General features: G+C 32.2%; 1 non-coding gene across 1 annotated transcript; it reads right to left on the bottom strand.

Moving 5' to 3' along the window:
• Positions 1-6,335: 6,335 nt before the first annotated feature.
• Positions 6,336-6,454, bottom strand: LOC124889989. The gene has a single exon (XR_007048896.1). It is a non-coding gene; the product is annotated as a 5S ribosomal RNA (ribosomal RNA).
• Positions 6,455-17,845: the final 11,391 nt, after the last annotated feature.

Genomic DNA, 17,845 nt, shown 5'->3' with positions numbered 1-17,845 from the left:
ATCATAATTTATATTCACACCAAACGAGCCCTTAAGAGCCCAAAAAAACTTGTTTGCTTATTTTCTTCTACATGTCTGAAAGTGTGGTAATATTTTTTTGATTTAAGTCATAGACAGGTTCCTAAATTTATTTGGAAATTTCACTTAAACATCTTTTAACTCACACTTATACTATTCAAAATATATATTCCCTCCGTCCTAAATTATGTGTCATTATTTTTTTTTTAATCCGTCCTAAAATAAGTGTCGCCTTTCTTTATTTAGCAAACTTTTTAAAGGCACAATTACTTTTTTATCCTTATTGGTCCCACTTAATTAAAAAAAAAAAGATATTGACACATTTTTTAATAAAGGATAATTTGGTAAACTTTACCAAGTCTTCCCTTATTTCTTAAATTTCATGCCCGATCAAATAAGGACACATAAAATAAAACGAAGGAAGTACTTATTAAAAACATTTTTTGCTGATATGACATAAATATATTAAACATTTTAAAAACATGAAGCCAAAAAAATTGACATAAAGGGGCAACTGAAAAGTGACATGTGAACAAAATAAAAAGCCAAATATGAAAATATATTTTAAAAAATAAAGATGTCCTTCGCTATCTTCCCCAATTCCCACCCTCTTCAACCACAAGCTCAAAAATAAAAAATTTATGTCATTATCTTCACCGAAAAAATACCAAATAAATAAAGTTCGCAGAAAAATTATAAAAGTTGACTGGCGATTTTCATTAGGATTGTGGAAGAGTTCATTAAACGAAAAGCTCCAATTGGATCAAAATAAATTTCGATGAAACATCATTTCTTCCGACACGATTAATACGAATCTGAAGTTATTCTCGACGTGTTTTCGGTGATTTTCTACCACCATATCTTTCTCTCACTTCTCCATCTCTTCTACCAAATCAAATCAAGTATAAATCAAATTCAAAATTAAGAATAAAAGAAAAGAAAAAGTAGAAAAAAATGGAGAAGAAGGCCAGATGGGAAGGGTTTGGGGGTAAAGGTCGTTTTCTTTTACTTAATTTTTGGGTGAGGTGAAGTAGATGATGGGGTGGGTGAAGAAGACCATGCCCAAACTGTTTTTAAATTTTAAAATTAACTTTTTATTTATGTTATTATGTAAAATATTTTAAAATGATTTTTTAGACTCATCGATTTTTAATTTGTCATGTTATCGGGCGGCTTTATATTTTTAAATGATTGTCCAAAAAAATATTTAAGAGGTTAAAATTCAGGGGTAGAGGTGCTTAATAAGTAGAAGCGTGAGTTAAGATATTCAAATAAAATCTCTAAGCCAATTTCTTTTTATGAACACCCAGGAGTCAAAAACTAGAAGCTTACAACCTTCTACATCTAACTTATTCTGATGCAATAAAAATGGATAGACAAAGGAAAGAAAAAATGTTGTATCATGCACGTTATAGTTTCAGAATGTTTATCTACATAGCCAGCATGAGAAAAAGAGTCTTCAAGGCAGATTCAGGTGTTGGTGACTACGAGTGTCGTTATTTTTAATGTAAACTTACCACTCTAGTTGGGATCAATTTTGGAATAAAATCAAAATCAAATCAATTTAATTAATTTTTTAACTATTAAAATCAAACCAAATCAAATACTATGTATATCCCTTAGCTTGGTTTGCTTTTTTCAGTTTCTTAGAAACATAATGAGATGGGAAGAGAGAATCACAAGCTCATGTATTTTAACCTTTTCTTACTGTTAAAGAAACAAACCAAACTTACGTATTAGAAAGTGTCCTCTTCGAGGTTAATCAGGTAACAGGCAATCAAGAGAACCATATTAAATTGAATAAATTGAAGGCAAGCTGTCCAGCAATTTGTAGAACCATTCAAAATTAATAGGTTAAAAAATTAGCCATTTACATTGACTAAACCACGTTATCAACAATTTCTTTTTGTAATTAAGAGATTGAAAAGAACCATTCAAAATCACACAAGACAAAACAAGTATTTTTACAGCAAGACAAATTGAAAGCACAATACAATTGCCTTGATTTTGGTCAAATAATATTTTTTTTAAAAAAAAAAAGTTATGCGAGAAAGAATAATTAAAAAAAAAAAAAAGAGTCAAACAAGTTTGCAATAAACAAAGGTCTAACACCCATTTTTGCAATTGTCACGCCGCCACTACAAATCAAGCGAGTTCATCCGTCAATCAATTTTGGTGACAAAACAGTTTTATCAGTTGTTGGCTTTAAAGTCTAGACGAGTATGACTTTGTCCATCCATCACCTATAAAATAAAATTATTATAAAAAATCTAAAATATCCTACAAATATTGAAAAATGATTCAAATATATCCTCTATACATCTATGAGTTTAAAAATACATTTATCATTTACCTATATAGCCTAACTATACCCTTGCCACTAACAACACTATCTAAAAAATTAAATACAAATTTTATTTTGTTACATAGCAGCTTCCTATTGGTTGTATTTTAATTAATCCAAACTCTACTAACCCATTACCAAACCCGAATCCCACATTAAATCTACCCGAACCAACTTCAAAAACCATGTAAATGTGAGAGCAACATGCTGATATGTAACACCCCACATTTCAGGTTAAAACAAAAACCATCATTTCTATGCGTAGATGATTCAAAAGCCATAAATCCTATGCAAATTTTTCATGTTAATCAATTATGTAGTGTGGGAAATTGAATGACCTTTCCGTCGATATAAGATTCGCCCAAATCCAATACCCGGGCAAGATGTTATAGCTAATTTAAGTCCTAGTCGTAAAACACCATCACTTTAGTGTTTGACGCGTCGCAGAGGGAGTCTATTTAACAACTGTCAAATTCCAGTAGCCTAGCGCGATTGTGGCGCGTCGCGCTGAAGTTCCAGGTCCCAACCAGTGGGAAAACGCGGTGGCTCCGCGTCGCGATGACCCTAAAAATTCCATTCGTCAATTTTCAGCGAGCCACCGCAATAGTGGCGTGTCGAGGTGGCCCATAAAATCGGGCTCCCAGTTATATTTTTATTCCGTCTCATTAAGGGTATATTGAGTATTTTCCACCCCTTATCAACTTAAATACGGGATTATACTCCCAAGTGACCACATTATTCATATTTTTTTCAAAAATTCACAAGAACATTCTCTAGGGTTTCAAAGTAAAAATCCAAATAACTCAAGATTTGACCGTGGATTTTCAAGATTGATTGAAGATTTGGAATCCCCAAATTGTAAGCTTCAAGAATCATCCGCTAAATTCCTAAATTGAGGTATGTCGGATTTTCCTAAAAATTCATGGGCAAAGAAACATTCTTTAATTCATGCTAAAGATATAGAAATCATGATTTTACGAAAAGGGTTGAATTTTACCATTACTAGCATGTTTTAGAAGCTTTAATTAATATTGTTTGGTCTTTAGGCCTTTCCCCAAATTGATTTGAAAATTCTATATATATGTATGAATGTGTTTAAGGATGAATATTCAGTTGAGAGCTTGAATTATAATGAAATCCCTCTCTTGTTATGATTTTTCTTTACTTATGATATGCTATGAATCGTTTTGAATGCATTTTGAAAAGCATGATATGAAACGTCTTGATTTATACTATGACTTAAATATGATTTTGGAATCAAAAGAGAGGGTTGCGCATGTTGATAAATATTGAATATGCATATAATGAAAGAGTGCATAATTTTGCCAAAAGTACATGACCACCATATGTTTGAAGAATTCTTGCATAGTTTTAACTTATGTTTCGGAACATGAAATCTCTTATATTATTTGCCTGTTTGGGTGGTCTGAATTGAGTTTTGATGAAAGAATCATGCATGGTGCATTATGGATCAGACATAGGACTTGCAAGTCTTGGTGTGATGACACCAACTCAGATAATGCCATGTTAATTCAGAACAGAAGAGAATGTACGTTTGAAATCAGATTTTCAGATTTTGAAACTAGAATGATGCATGTTTTAGAACAGACTAAAATTGGGCATAAAGAGAGCTTAGGTGGTTCCTCGAAGAAGGCATGAGTTCAGAAAACTCATTGCCCAAAATCGTGATTTGCCGATCCAGGTCTATTATTATATGCCGGCCTAGTGCCGTGGGGCGTATCAGCCTCAGACACTCCAACCCTTGCGGCACACTTGGGTTGAGGGCTTCCCCGTCGAGTCAATGGTGGATTCCATATAACCCGTGGAATATCAGACTTGTAGGGGAGTGCCACTTAACTCAGAAGTAATACAAAGATCAGAAATTTGCATTGACAAAAAGGTTTTATGATTATAAAAACTGCCCATGTATTTTGGAATTTATATCCTATATGATGTTTTATGATTAGCTCTCAATTATTTTATTTATATTAAAAGCTTTATTTTGGATTGCTCTGCGTACCAGTATATTTGTATTGACCCCCTACCTTCCAGGTTCTGAGGCACAGTCTAAGGATTCTGATAAGTAGTAGATTTCTTCAGACAGAAGTGCAGAGTCCAGTCGGTGAGCCTTCTATATTTCAGAAGGCCTATTTATTTTCAGAAATTTATTGTTACTAATAGTTTTGGTCTACTGGGGCCTTGTCCCAATTGTCAGAACAATTCTGCGACCTCCACATCTTCCTATCTAGGGTCATGTCCTCAGTAAGCTGTAACAGCCCATGTCATGTCTAATCACTTCTTCCCAGCATTTTTTTGGCCTACCTCTACTCCTCCTGAAACCATTCAAGGCTAGCCTCTCACGCCTACGAATTGGGGCATCAGTGCCTCTCCTCATCACATGCCCAAACCATCTCGACCTTTCTTCCCGCATCTTGTCCTCCACGAAAGCCACTCCCACCTTCTCCCGGATAATCTCATTCCTAACTCTATCCTCTCTAGTAAGTTCACACATCTAACACAACATTCTCATTTCCGCTACCTTCAATTTTTGAATGTGGGAGTTCTTGACTGATCAACACTCCACACCATACAACATGGCTGGACGTATTGCCACTCTGAAGAACTTACCTTTAAGATTTAAGGGCACCTTCTTATCACACAGCACTCCCAATGCGAGCCTCCTCTTCATCCAACCAACTCCAATACGTTTAGAGACATTCTTACCCCCTCTCATTTTATTTTGTTTTGTCTCTTTTAAATAGTTCTAATCTTATTATTATTAATTATTTTATTTTTTGCTTAGATAGAAAGCTAAAATAAGATGGGTTAAGAGCTAGGATTGAGTTTGATTATTTTTTTTGTATCGATATTGCTCTAATCATCTCCCTTATCACAATTACTGCTAAATCACAATCGGATTATCATAAACTTAAAATTTAAAAATTAAATATAATTATGTTGAATTGAAATTTTATCAAAATTAAATCTTATACTTTTCTTAACCGAAAAATCATAATTTATAACAAAAATAAAAAAAATAGTAGAGGTACAATAATGGATTGAGTATAAACTTAAGGTAAAAGAAATTGAAAAACGAGGAGAGAAAAGAAAAGGAAAAAGAGAAGCAAAAAGATATTGAAAAAATGAAAGAAAATGACAAAGAGTTGGATGAAGAAGATAAGAGAAAAAAAATAATAGAAAAATAAATTAAAATTAATAAAGTATTTAATAAACATTTCTAACCAAATAAATGCTGTTTTTTTTTTTAATTCTGCATTTTTTACTTGTGTCATGCTCTATTGGAGAGTGAAGTACACTCCACGTCAAGTGGGATCAAAAAGTGGTATTTATGATGGTCTTTATAAGTTTTGTGGGGTAATAGGACCCCGCAAATTTAAAGTATCTTTGTAAAAATTTGAGATAATTTTAGTGGTGTCTTTATGTCTTTTCTCTAAATTTCAATCAAACATAAAATCGATACTTATGCAGAAAAATCCTTAAACTCCTTGATGGAATACGGCCACATTATATAGACACAAATTTACGGGTTTCTAAATCTTTTCCCTAACCTGCTACGTCTTTCTTTTCCACCAATACTAAATTTCACTTAATTCCTAATTATTCGATCATAATAGGGATCATAAATTGAATTACTGAGACTTCTAATTATGGTATTTAATTTCAAAATGAATGAATTAACCTATCATAATAAGTTACACATTATTTCACTAAAAATTCAAAATTGCATTATTCGTATAATTTCAAAATCATTCATTAAATCTTATTTAACTCTCCATGTTAAGATTACATACACTAGTCAATAGACTTATATTTTTGACTATTTAATTTATTAAAAAAGGGCAGCCCGGTGCACTAAAGCTACTATTATGCGCGGTCCAAGGCTTTAACCCGTGACCTCCTGGTCACATGGCAGCAACTTTATCAGTTATTTCAAGGCTCCCCTTCAAAAGGAGGGATGCAACATGATGACTTCCCAGGGGGTCACCCATCTTAGTACTACTCTCACCCACGCACGCTTAACTTCGAAGTTTTGATGAAATCCGGTGCTTTAGTACTAGTATGATCGCGTCCACAAGGACTATTTAATTTATTGATTAATTTAATTCTTTCTTCATACACTTAACTTATTTATGATATTCAAAGGGGAGGAGGGGAGAGGATTGAAAAGTTTTTCTGTATCGATTGATCAACCTTGACAATCAACTCACCTGCAGATTAGTATACTAAATAAAACAGAATTAAAACTGAAAGCGTACATAAGAAGGTAAGTAAAACATACAAAAATTTATCCTGATTCGGATCATCGGTGTGGTGTCTACTTCAGTCCCCTTGAATTGAAAGGGCTTCTGATAATAGCAAAATAACATATATAAATTTAGTTATTATCTAATTTTGATATTAGTATTTCTTTATCTTCTTTGTAGAAAATGTCACCATTTAATAAGAAAACATTAAGAGGATATGTGGCAAACAAATACAAATGTTGATTTACAAGAAAAGATCCAACACAAAAAAAATATCTAAGAAGTGCAAAAAAAGGAACGAAAAGCTGTTGCAAATGTGCAAAATAAATTTAAGCAAATTTCTTTTTTACGTGGGACCTACAAGTTAAAAAAGGAAAGGAAAACAAAGGAGAAAGAACGAAAAAAAAGAAGAAGCAAGAGCTATTGAGAAAACAGTGAAAAATATATTGGGGTCCATCAATTAAAACAAAAAGAAAAGGCAAGGAAAAGAAGGAAGTTGATTGGATGGTGCAGATTTGCTAAAACTAAAATTTCTGCAAATGATAACAATTCATTCTTATTGGCAGACAGAGACATACCTTCATCTAAAAAATAGAAGGTTTTCATTCATTTTTGGGAGAGCGATTTTGGGAGAAGAACACAATACTTATTATATTTTAGTTCTTATTTTGCTCTTTATTTTAATTGTTTTATGTGAAAAAATAATTCTAGTTCCTGCTTTTAATAAAATAGCAAAATTATTCATTTTAATATTTTCGTCTATTTTTCTTATTTAATGGAGAAAAATATTTCCGTTCATCGTATCAATTCTAGATTGGAGTAATTTTTTATTGTGTTGGGAGTATGGTGGATCTTGATATTTCCATATAATAGTAAATATTATTCCTAAATTTTACGTACCTGAGCTAAAGCTTTCTACTTAATTTCTATCCGCTATCCGTATAGATGTTATTAAACGTGTTAACATCTATCTACTTTGTACTACAAATTGACATATTACTGATTCCGTAATCGAGAGAGGCGGAAGTAGTAATATCGTTAATTGGAGTATTGCTAGAGTGTTAATATTTATTTAATGACATCTATCTATTTTATGTTATAATTAATTCTACACTTATTTGTAACCGAGAGGGGCGAATAGTGTAAAGGAATTATTTATAACAAGTAAGGTAACCGAAAAGGACTTGCTAAAAAATAAGCATGTTTTAGTTCAAGTAGATATTTCTAGTTCTTTAACATTACTATTTTGACAATCAATTTGCATAACCGAAAGAAGTGCATTTAATTGCTCAATTTCAATAATTATACATAAATATAATCGTGAGAGGTATTTATACATGCGAGAAATATAAATTGAAAATAAAAAATGTCATTATTACATAAATATCGAGTGAAGTCAGTATCACAACACCTTTTAATTTATCTTAAATAATAATAATAATAATTAAAAAAAATCTAAGCTTACAAGTTATTAATTAGTTAATTTACCACTCAAATTTTTTTATTTTCTCAAATAGTAATTAAAACAAGAAGTGTTTATAGAATAGATAAACCAATCCCTGTGGGTTTGACATTTTTCTATACTATTATTTGACAGAGTATATATATATATTTGACAAAGTATACATATACGACAGTGACTCGTCAAATTTTTGGCATCGTTGTCGGGGATTGGCAAAATCTACTATAGATTAATTGTTTTACTACTAATTTGAGTTTGTTTTTGGCCATCTCTATTCAAGGATGCACGCCAATGTGTTGCTTCGTGTGACAACTGTCAAAAGAGCGGTAATATTTCTAAAAAGGATGAGATGCCTCTTTATTCTTGTATGTGAAATATTTGATGTTTGGGGCATTGATTTTATGGGTCCTTTCCCTCATTCTAATGGTTATGAATATATTTTAGTTGCAGTCGGCTATGTTTCAAAATTGATAGAGGCAATGGCAACTAGACAAAATGATGCTCGTACTGTTTGTGCCTTTCTAAAAAAAATATATTTTCCAGGTTTGGAACTCCACGAGTTATCATAAGTGACTAGGGAACTCATTTTGTAAACAAACAATTTGCTAATTTGTTATTACGATATGGAGTAACTCACAAAACAGGAACTCCATATCATGCTTAAACAAGCTGACAAGTAGAAGTGTCCAATGGAGAATTGAAATGAATTTTAGAAAAAACTATTGGTTCCTCTCGAAAAGATTGGTCTTTAAAACTAGATGATGCTTTATGGGCATACATGACTGCTTTTAAAACACCAATAGGCACATCTCCTTATAGACTCGTTTTTGAAAAATCTTGTCATTTACCTGTGGAATTAGAACATAAAGCATATTGGGCTATAAAATTGTTAAATCTAAATTTCTCAGATACAGGTAAGGATCGTTTGTTACAACTCCATGAGTTGGAGAAATTCTGACTTAAAGCATATGAGAATGCTAAATTGTATAAAGAAAGAATGAAAAGATGGCATGATAATCTCATCCATCATAAAGAATTTAAAATCGGGAGAAGGTTTTGTTATATAAAAGCCGATTGAGAATGTTTCCAGAAAAATTCAAGTTTCTCGTAACAGAAGTAACCTTCTATGGTGCTATCGAAATACAACATATAAAGGTCAGAGAAAAATTTAAGGTAAAGGATCATCGTTTGAAGCCGTATGTCTCGTGAATATTTGAAAAACAGGCTTCGATGATCCTTTTTACTTAAAGAAAGAGTAGTTATAAGTCAAGTTGATGACATTAAACTCAGAACTATATATTTTTCTTCTCCTAATCTCGTTAGCAATTGCCAGTTATAATAATATTAGAAAATAAGATAATTTTAATTAGTAAACCTCCCCTAGAATGTAAAATAAGCTGAATACAACATTCCATTAAGATAAATTTGGTGAAAGAAAAGGTCTTTAAAAGGATTCACAACAGTTTTGCATCCATTTACACTACAAAAACTACTATCTACACTTTGTGTACACGTTGATTATCATCTGTATAATTCTAAGAACCGTCTTTCACCATTTGGTTCTAAATAAAGAGAGATTTGCTATTAAGAGTTCATATACAGAAAAGAACAAGTTCCCTGCTTCTAAAAATGACACCACAGTGCTCTAAGCTTATAAATAAGTATGATAGAACCAGGTTTATTTTCTATGACGCTAATGAATTGGATAAAGAGGAAATGGGCCATCATCTCATTGAAGAGTGCAGACTTGCACTTACTGAAGCAGATGGCAAACAAATTCGACTTGTTCTTGCATCAATCGAACCACTCCGCTGGATCACGTTTGCTTAAAATCCTGGATCCGTAGTGTTGATACTTATTAGGAAATATTTACGCTAACATGGATTTCACCACTAACTCTTATACTTTTAGGGGCCATACAATTTTCTTTGCTCCTTGTGTTATCAATAGTCTGTATGAGATCCCTGAATTGGATAACACATACTTGTACATTTTACTTCGCGATCCAACTTGGAATGAGATTAATCCAGATTTGTGCCCGCTTGGAATTGAATTGCATTTTGATACACATGGTCAGAGAGATTGGCTTACAGCTAAAAGTCTCAGTTTAGTCACTAAGGTATGGATACTATTTTTAAGTTCAAGGTTAGAACCAAATAGAAACACCTATGAAATGTCCAAGAAAGGCTCGTTGGTTCTATGCAATTATGCAGCGCTATCCTATCAATGTTGGTAGAATTATATGTGACCAAACAAAGAAATCTGTGAGATCTTTGTATTTTAGTTCTACTATCACACAACTAATCAATATATTCGGCAACCCACCAGCTCCGGACTTTGATTTTGTTATGTCGACAAATATTGGGATGCCCACTTTGCGTGTTGTCGTCCCATGTGTTGGACCAAATAAAGGGGCAGGAAGATGACTACCAGTAATGAGAGAATTTGCTGCATACGTTGAAAGGTTGGAGGAATAAATGAGAAAAATATTTGCAACCAACAACAACAAATGAGGGACCGTACTACGAACTATTCAAACAGAGCATCTTTTTCATATTACCACTATCCTACATAATTTTGGGAATATGATAAACACTATGTCAGCCGTATTGAAACTAACCAATGTCCCTGCAATACCTCCATTTACGTTTTAGGATGTGGACTTTAACTTTCCTGCAGGGAATGTAAATTCTCAGCCATCACTACATGAAGATCACACTTTACATGGAGTAATCGTAGCTGAAAATGTGTCATATCCAGGAATTCAATAAAATCATGAATTTATGCCTAGAGTTTTTGATCCAGAATATACTGATATCGACATGGCTTTAGAGGAACTTATCGGGATGTCGGAAGCAAGTGTTGGTAGCAGAAATATTGCCTGTAGCAGTACAAATAAGGAGTGAAAGCCAAAAACCCTCCAACTTGAGTCTTACATTTGAGACAGTGTGAGATTAAAGTGTGGGGGAGGTAACAACATTTCTTTTTCTTTTGGTTTTTGGTTGGTATCGCTTATGACTTACAGTTAACCCACAGTTAGTTTTTTTTGGTATCCTATATATTTTTTTGGTATCCTATATATATAGAGAGAGAGAGAGAGATAGAGACTCAAGGGGTAAACAGAAGATTGTGTTATTTTGTTATTTGTTTTAGCTTCTCCTTCATATAGAATCTGTAGAAGCTATAAGATAATTGATATACTGATGCATAAACTAATCTACTAAGGCTTATATTGATATCGTTATGCCTATTATGTTATCAAAGTTTAGGCAAGTATGGTTGGTTTTCTTGCAGTTTTTTTCCAGAACCATACTTTTAAATCGCATGGGAGAGATTTTTTCAAACGTTGAACTCAAATCATGAAGTCATCAAGATATCTTTGATTCGCTAAATCCTCAGAGACACATATCCTGTATTACCTATCTCATTTACTCAATCGCAGGTGTTCATTCTTTTCTCCATAGTCTATTCTTTATTTCAGAAGACTATCTCTTGTTGCTAGCCAATGGAACGCTGCTCCTGTAATGCTCTGATAGAAATTTAAGAGTTCATCAAGTAACTGCTCCCACTATTTTTTGTATATGAACTTTCTAAACCAATAAAGTTGTATTCTGTGGCTAAATGATCTCTTTTATAATTTAATTTGGAAAAAAATATATATCATTGTTATAGTGAAGTTAATCAACTAGTAGATTGGTTGATAAAAATATGAACTCTTAGGCTAGCAACATAAATCTTTCTGCTCAACATCTTTGGTACAAAAGGACCTTTCCACATGGAAACATGGGAACATAAGTTGCGAAAACTTACATCATCCTTCGCAAATATGTTTTTCTTGCATTGTGAAAGTATAATTTGTTAAAGGACTATCAGTTATAAAGGATAAAGTTTGAGGTCTCTGTATTCAAAAAAGTTTGTTTTAGTTTACATGCAAAAAGTTTGCCTTAAAGAGCTTGTGAATTCGCACTGTAATTAGGTTCAAGATATTACTTCTGAATACAATGATTGTGTTTGATTAATGTTGTTGCACACGATTCCTGTTCAGATATTTCAAGTGCATTTTCAATAGTCCATTGATGGCATGAATACAACCAGGCAACATTAAAATTATTTCATCTAACTTAAGAGTGATATTCTGTGAACATGGCATTTTTGTTAGTGAACAATTCAGCTTTGCAGGAAACCTTTTGGAAACCTTAAACACTCAGTTTTAACAAACATACAAGACTCAAGCTAGGAACTGTTAGCATTCACATATCTTTTTCTTATACAACTACAATGTCCAGGAATCTAGATGAAAAAGCAAGTTCACATGCGAGCAAAATTGAAGAAGTCCTTTGTAACTTTTTAATTATCACAATCACTCAAGAGATGAATCAGGAAAGTCCATTTATCTCCATTTACTTTTAATTTGTATGTCATGGGGACATGACATTATTTAAGAAATGGGGGTAGGGAAATATAATATTAACAAATATGTATGTTCTTTATTTTTTATTTTATTTTTATTATATATATATGTGTGTGTGTGTGTGTGTCATTTTTATTTTATTAATTAAAAAAATATATTACTATTATTTAGTTGTTTTTTAGGCACTTTATTTTATGTATTTCTACGGATTTCTTGGTTCGATTCTTTGTCATGGTAGTAATATTTTGAATCAAACACTTTTTTAGGATTTTTTAGTTAATTTTATATAAAAAAAAAATTGGCTGAAACTTAATCCGTTTTGAAAATCATGAGATTTGGAAAAAGTTGATCTAATCAAGTATGATTCTTGACTTGTATGACTACCTTTCCTAATTCATACATACTTATTGATGATTAAAATTATGATATTCACTAATCCCAAGTACATTGTGTGGTGAGTATATACTACCTAGTTTTCATGCTTATTTGAAAATCTAGAACTTGCCTTGAGTGTGGTTTCTAGGTAGATTTTGAGTTGAGAAACGAAAGTATGCCTTCCTTGTTAAACCATTGCTTAATTAACCTACCTTGTTGAATTCTATCCCTAGCTATCCTCCTTTGAGCCTAAAATAAATTATCCTTTGTTTATCGATCACCCATATTTAACCCTAAACCATTTGTCGTCATGACTTAAATTAATTGTTAACCCTATTTCCTTTTAGGCACTTTTGAGTATTGATTTGAAATGCAGAACATTGTGAGTGATGAAAGAAATATGTAAGATCCTTGATCTGACGGCATGAAGACAATTTAAAAAAAAAAGCAAAAAAAAAAAGAGAAAGAAAATGTGCAAATCCATGAAAATTATAAGGAAATTTTTTAAATAAAAAAAAAAAAGGAAAAAAAAAAAACAAAACACACACACATATATATATATGCAAGATTTTTGGTTCAAAAGAAAATGGAATGCAATGGTGTTTTAAGTAAGAAAGTAAAATATAGTGCCTACAGAAAATTTGAGCCACTATCATCCATACGTATCCTACTCATCTCTAAGCCTGCATTGCAACCTCATAAAAGTCCTACATGATCACAACTCAAAGACTCCTACATTAGTGGAGAATCACATAATAGTCAAGTTTATGGTTATTTTCGATAACACGAGATACTTCTTTGTTGAGAGTGAGTGAATTTTTTCTACATATGCCTCCTTTTTGTTCAATCAATATATCGTGTAATATATGGGCATCTCTCTTCATTTGGTAAGGTGCATTTGGGATTAGAAGAAAATTATTATTTTAATTCTCAATTTATAAATATGAGTATGGTTAAGAGATGTTGAACTCGTAGAGACTTCTTAGTCGATTCTTCTCTCCAAAATTTTCATGATTTTATTTTAAAATATTTTAGCCATTATAATTATGAATTCTCTTTGCTCGAGGCAAAGCAAATATTTAAGTATGGGGGAATTTGATAAGAGAAAAATAAAATATATAAATTTAATTATTATCTAATTTTAATATTAATATTTCTTTATCTTCTTTGCAAAAAGTGTCACGATTTAATAAGAAAACATCAAGTAAGGAAGATATGTGGCAAAATAAATACAAGTACTAATTTAAAAGAAAAGATCCAACACTAAAAGAAGATATCTAAGAAGTGCAAAACAAAGGAACTAAAAGCTGTTGCAAATATGCAAAATAAAGTTAGGCAATTTTCTTTTTTTACGTGGGACCTACAAGCTAAAAAGTAACGGAAACAAAGGAGAAAGAATGAAAAGAAAAAAGAAGAAGCAAGAGCTGTTGAGAAAACAATGAAAAATATATTGAGTCCTACCAATTAAAACAAAAGAAAAGGTAAGGAAAAAAAGAAAGTTGATTGGATGGTGCAGATTTGCTAAAATCAAACTTTCTACAAATGATAACAATTCATTTTTATTGGCGGAGAGAGACATACCTTCATCTAAAAAATAGAAGGCTTTCATTCATTTTCAGGAGAGCGATTTTGGGAGAAGAACACAACACTTATTATATTTTAGTTCTTATTTTGCTCTTTATTTTAATTGTTTTATGTGAAAAAATAATTCTAGTTCTTGCTTTTAATAAAATAGCAAAATTATTCATTTTAATATTTTCGTCTATTTTTCTTATTTAATGGAGAAAAATATTTCCGTTCATCGTATCAATTCTAGATTGGAGTAATTTTCTATTTTGTTGGGAGTATGGTGGATCTTGATATTTCCATCTAATAGTAAATATTATTCCTAAATTTTACGTACCTGAGCTAAAGCTTTCTACTTAATTTCTATCCGCTATCCGTATAGATGTTATTTAACGTGTTAACATCTATCTACTTTTGTACTACAAATTGACATATTACTAATTCCGTAATTGAGAGAGGCGGAAGCCGCAATACTGTTAATTGAAGTATTGCTAGAGTGTTAATATTTATTTAATGACATCTATCTATTTTATGTTATAAATAATTCTACACTTATTTTTAACCGAGAAGGGCAAATAGTGTATAGGAATTAGTTTTAACAAGTAAGGTAACCGAAAGGGACTTGCTAAAAAATGAACATGTTTTAGTTCAAGTACATATTTCTAGTTCTTTAACATTACTATTTTGGCAATCAATTGGCATATCCAAAAGGAGTGCATTTAATTGCTCAATTTCGGTAATTATACATAAATATAATTGTGAGAGGTATTTATACATATGCGAGAAATATAAATTGGGAATAAAGAATTTCACTATTACAGAAATATCTAGTGAAGTTAGGATCCCAACACCTTTTAATTTATATTAAAAAAAAAAAAAATCTCTGCTTACAAATTATTAATTAGTTAATTTACCACTCAACTTTTTATGATTTTCTCAAATAGTAATTAAAACAAGAAACGTTTATAGAATAGATAAACTAATCCCTATGGGTTCAACATCTTTCTATACTATTATTTGGAAGAGGGCGTGTTAAAAATATCTATATACGCCAGTGACCCATCAGCTTCCTTTAGAGATTTCAATGTGAGAATGGAATTACAGAGGGGTTGTATAATTTCTGAACATTAATTTATTAGTCAGATCTTGTGACACAACCTTAACTAGTATAACTAGGTTGTCTCGATCTTTTTTTTTTTTTTTGAAACTATTGTAAATTGTCAATTACAAGGGTTTATGAAGACTAAAGATTCAGACACACTAAGAATTTTCTGTGAAGTTGTGTGCCTTGCCTTCATCTTCTGTCGTCTTAATATAGCCTTTATCTTTAGTGATAGAAATCGAAACTACGAAACTAGAAACAACTAAGAAAACAAGTAAGGAGATAATCAATAAGGATAGAAATTAGACACAAAAAGAAGAAGTAACTAAGAAAAAAAAGAGTATATCAAACTCAATTACCCTCAATTACAATCTAATTCAAACACTTAACTCTTATGTAACCTAGATGGAGATGGTCTCCATTTAAACCAATGTTTCTAAACCAAAGTTTCAAATTTCCAAAGTTTCAACAAAAGAACACTCTCACTGAATGGAGAAGCATTCATCCATAATCAAGAAAAACTAAGAAAATAAGCTAGCCTCTAAAATACTTATAGTTTACGCTAATTATTACACTTTTAATGCCCAAAACTGACCCAAATACAAGAAAAGGCCCACTAAGGGTTGTTTTGATCCACTCTTGAAATGCTAGAGCAGATCAAAAGCATCTTGGGCCTAAGTCCCTTCCAAGGGGATTTCTAGCCCCGTTTTGCCTTCCCTTTTCTCCTCTAACGACCCTTGTACCACTGTGAGTGCGGTTATCAACAAATGGAACCTTCTTGATGGTAAGGAGTCTTCTTTAAGTACATCCTGCTTCATGAACAATTCTTAGATACTTTGAAGCTCCCGAGCTTGACTTCTAGTAAATAGCTTTGAGCTAATCTAGATTGAATCATCCTCTCCATCTTGAAAAGAATTTGACCTCAAATTCAAGGGGTGATCATCTTCTATCATATCAAAGCATGAAAGATCGCACACATTAAAGGTATTATGCACTTGATATTCTGGAGGAAGGTCAATCTTATAGGCTTTGTCATTTATCCTTTCAAGCACTTAAAATGGACCATCATACCGTGGCATCAATTTAGCTTTTCTTTGGGTTGGAAACCTATCCTTTTAGAGGTGCATCCACGCCATGTCACCCAATTTAAGCACTAGCCACCTCTTGATTCTTCTTCTCAAGGCAAATCATCACCATCTCATGCAACGTTTTCATGGTTTTCGCCCTCTTATTTCTATCTAAGTTTATCACAACATCACGAAGCAAAGAAGTGAGATCTAAAAGGGTAAGGGTGTTAAAACCATAAACACATTCAAAGGGAGTCATACCAATAGTCAAATAGATAACATGGTTATAAGCAAATTCGACTAGAGGTAGGTGGTCCTCCCAAGAGGCCATTTTTCCATTAACTAAGGTGCACAACGTAGAACCCAAGGTTCTATTTACCACCTTTGTTTTCCCACCCATTTGTGGGTTAGTGCCAAGCCTACCTATAACGCCCCGAGAGTACACTGTGGGTATCACACGGTGCTTATAGTCCTGAGGAACCACAATCTAACCCATGAGTTGGTACCTATTGTGAGCACTGAATAACATAACCATAAATGCAGAAGAATAACTGATACGCCATAATTTAATTACTGAAAACAAATACTGAGTTATGAATCTGAAGAAATAACTATCCGAGTCTAATAAAATACTGAAAATCTGAGATAGACTGAATAACTAATTGTAGTGTCAGAAAAGCCTCTAAACTGAATAACTGTGAGTTGTTGGGATAGGCCCCAACTAACTCCAACTAACTACTAGACTAAAAGTATGAAATAAAATAATTCATCCGCGAAATATGAGGACTCACCACTGCTACTGCTGAGAGTCTGAGAAGTCTAAGCCCGATCCAAAAACTTGGTGTCAGAACCTATAATATAATACATCATAGCACAAAATAAAGAGTATGCGATCAGTACTTTGAATGTACTGGTATGCTAAATGAGGTAGACTGATATGCATAGTTTCACGAACAGGAATAATAACTATCTGAATATACATGTAAGCATGGAGTACTGAATAGAGTGCATGAAATCTATAGGTACTGAAAATATGTGAAATTTGTACATACTGTGTATGCATAAATGTCTGTAAATACTGAAGGTACGTAGAATCTATAGATACTGGGAATGCCTGACCAAGAATATACTATGAACTGAATAAAATCTATAAACTAAAATAACTTATATTTGTATGCTTTGGTCAAACAACTGAAACTGAATAACTGAACTGAGACTAAAACTGAGACTGTGGG

Source organism: Capsicum annuum, chromosome 12 (genome assembly GCF_002878395.1).
Source record: "Capsicum annuum cultivar UCD-10X-F1 chromosome 12, UCD10Xv1.1, whole genome shotgun sequence".
Classification (NCBI taxonomy): domain Eukaryota; kingdom Viridiplantae; phylum Streptophyta; class Magnoliopsida; order Solanales; family Solanaceae; genus Capsicum; species Capsicum annuum.
This window is presented reverse-complemented; position numbering and strand designations above follow the sequence as displayed.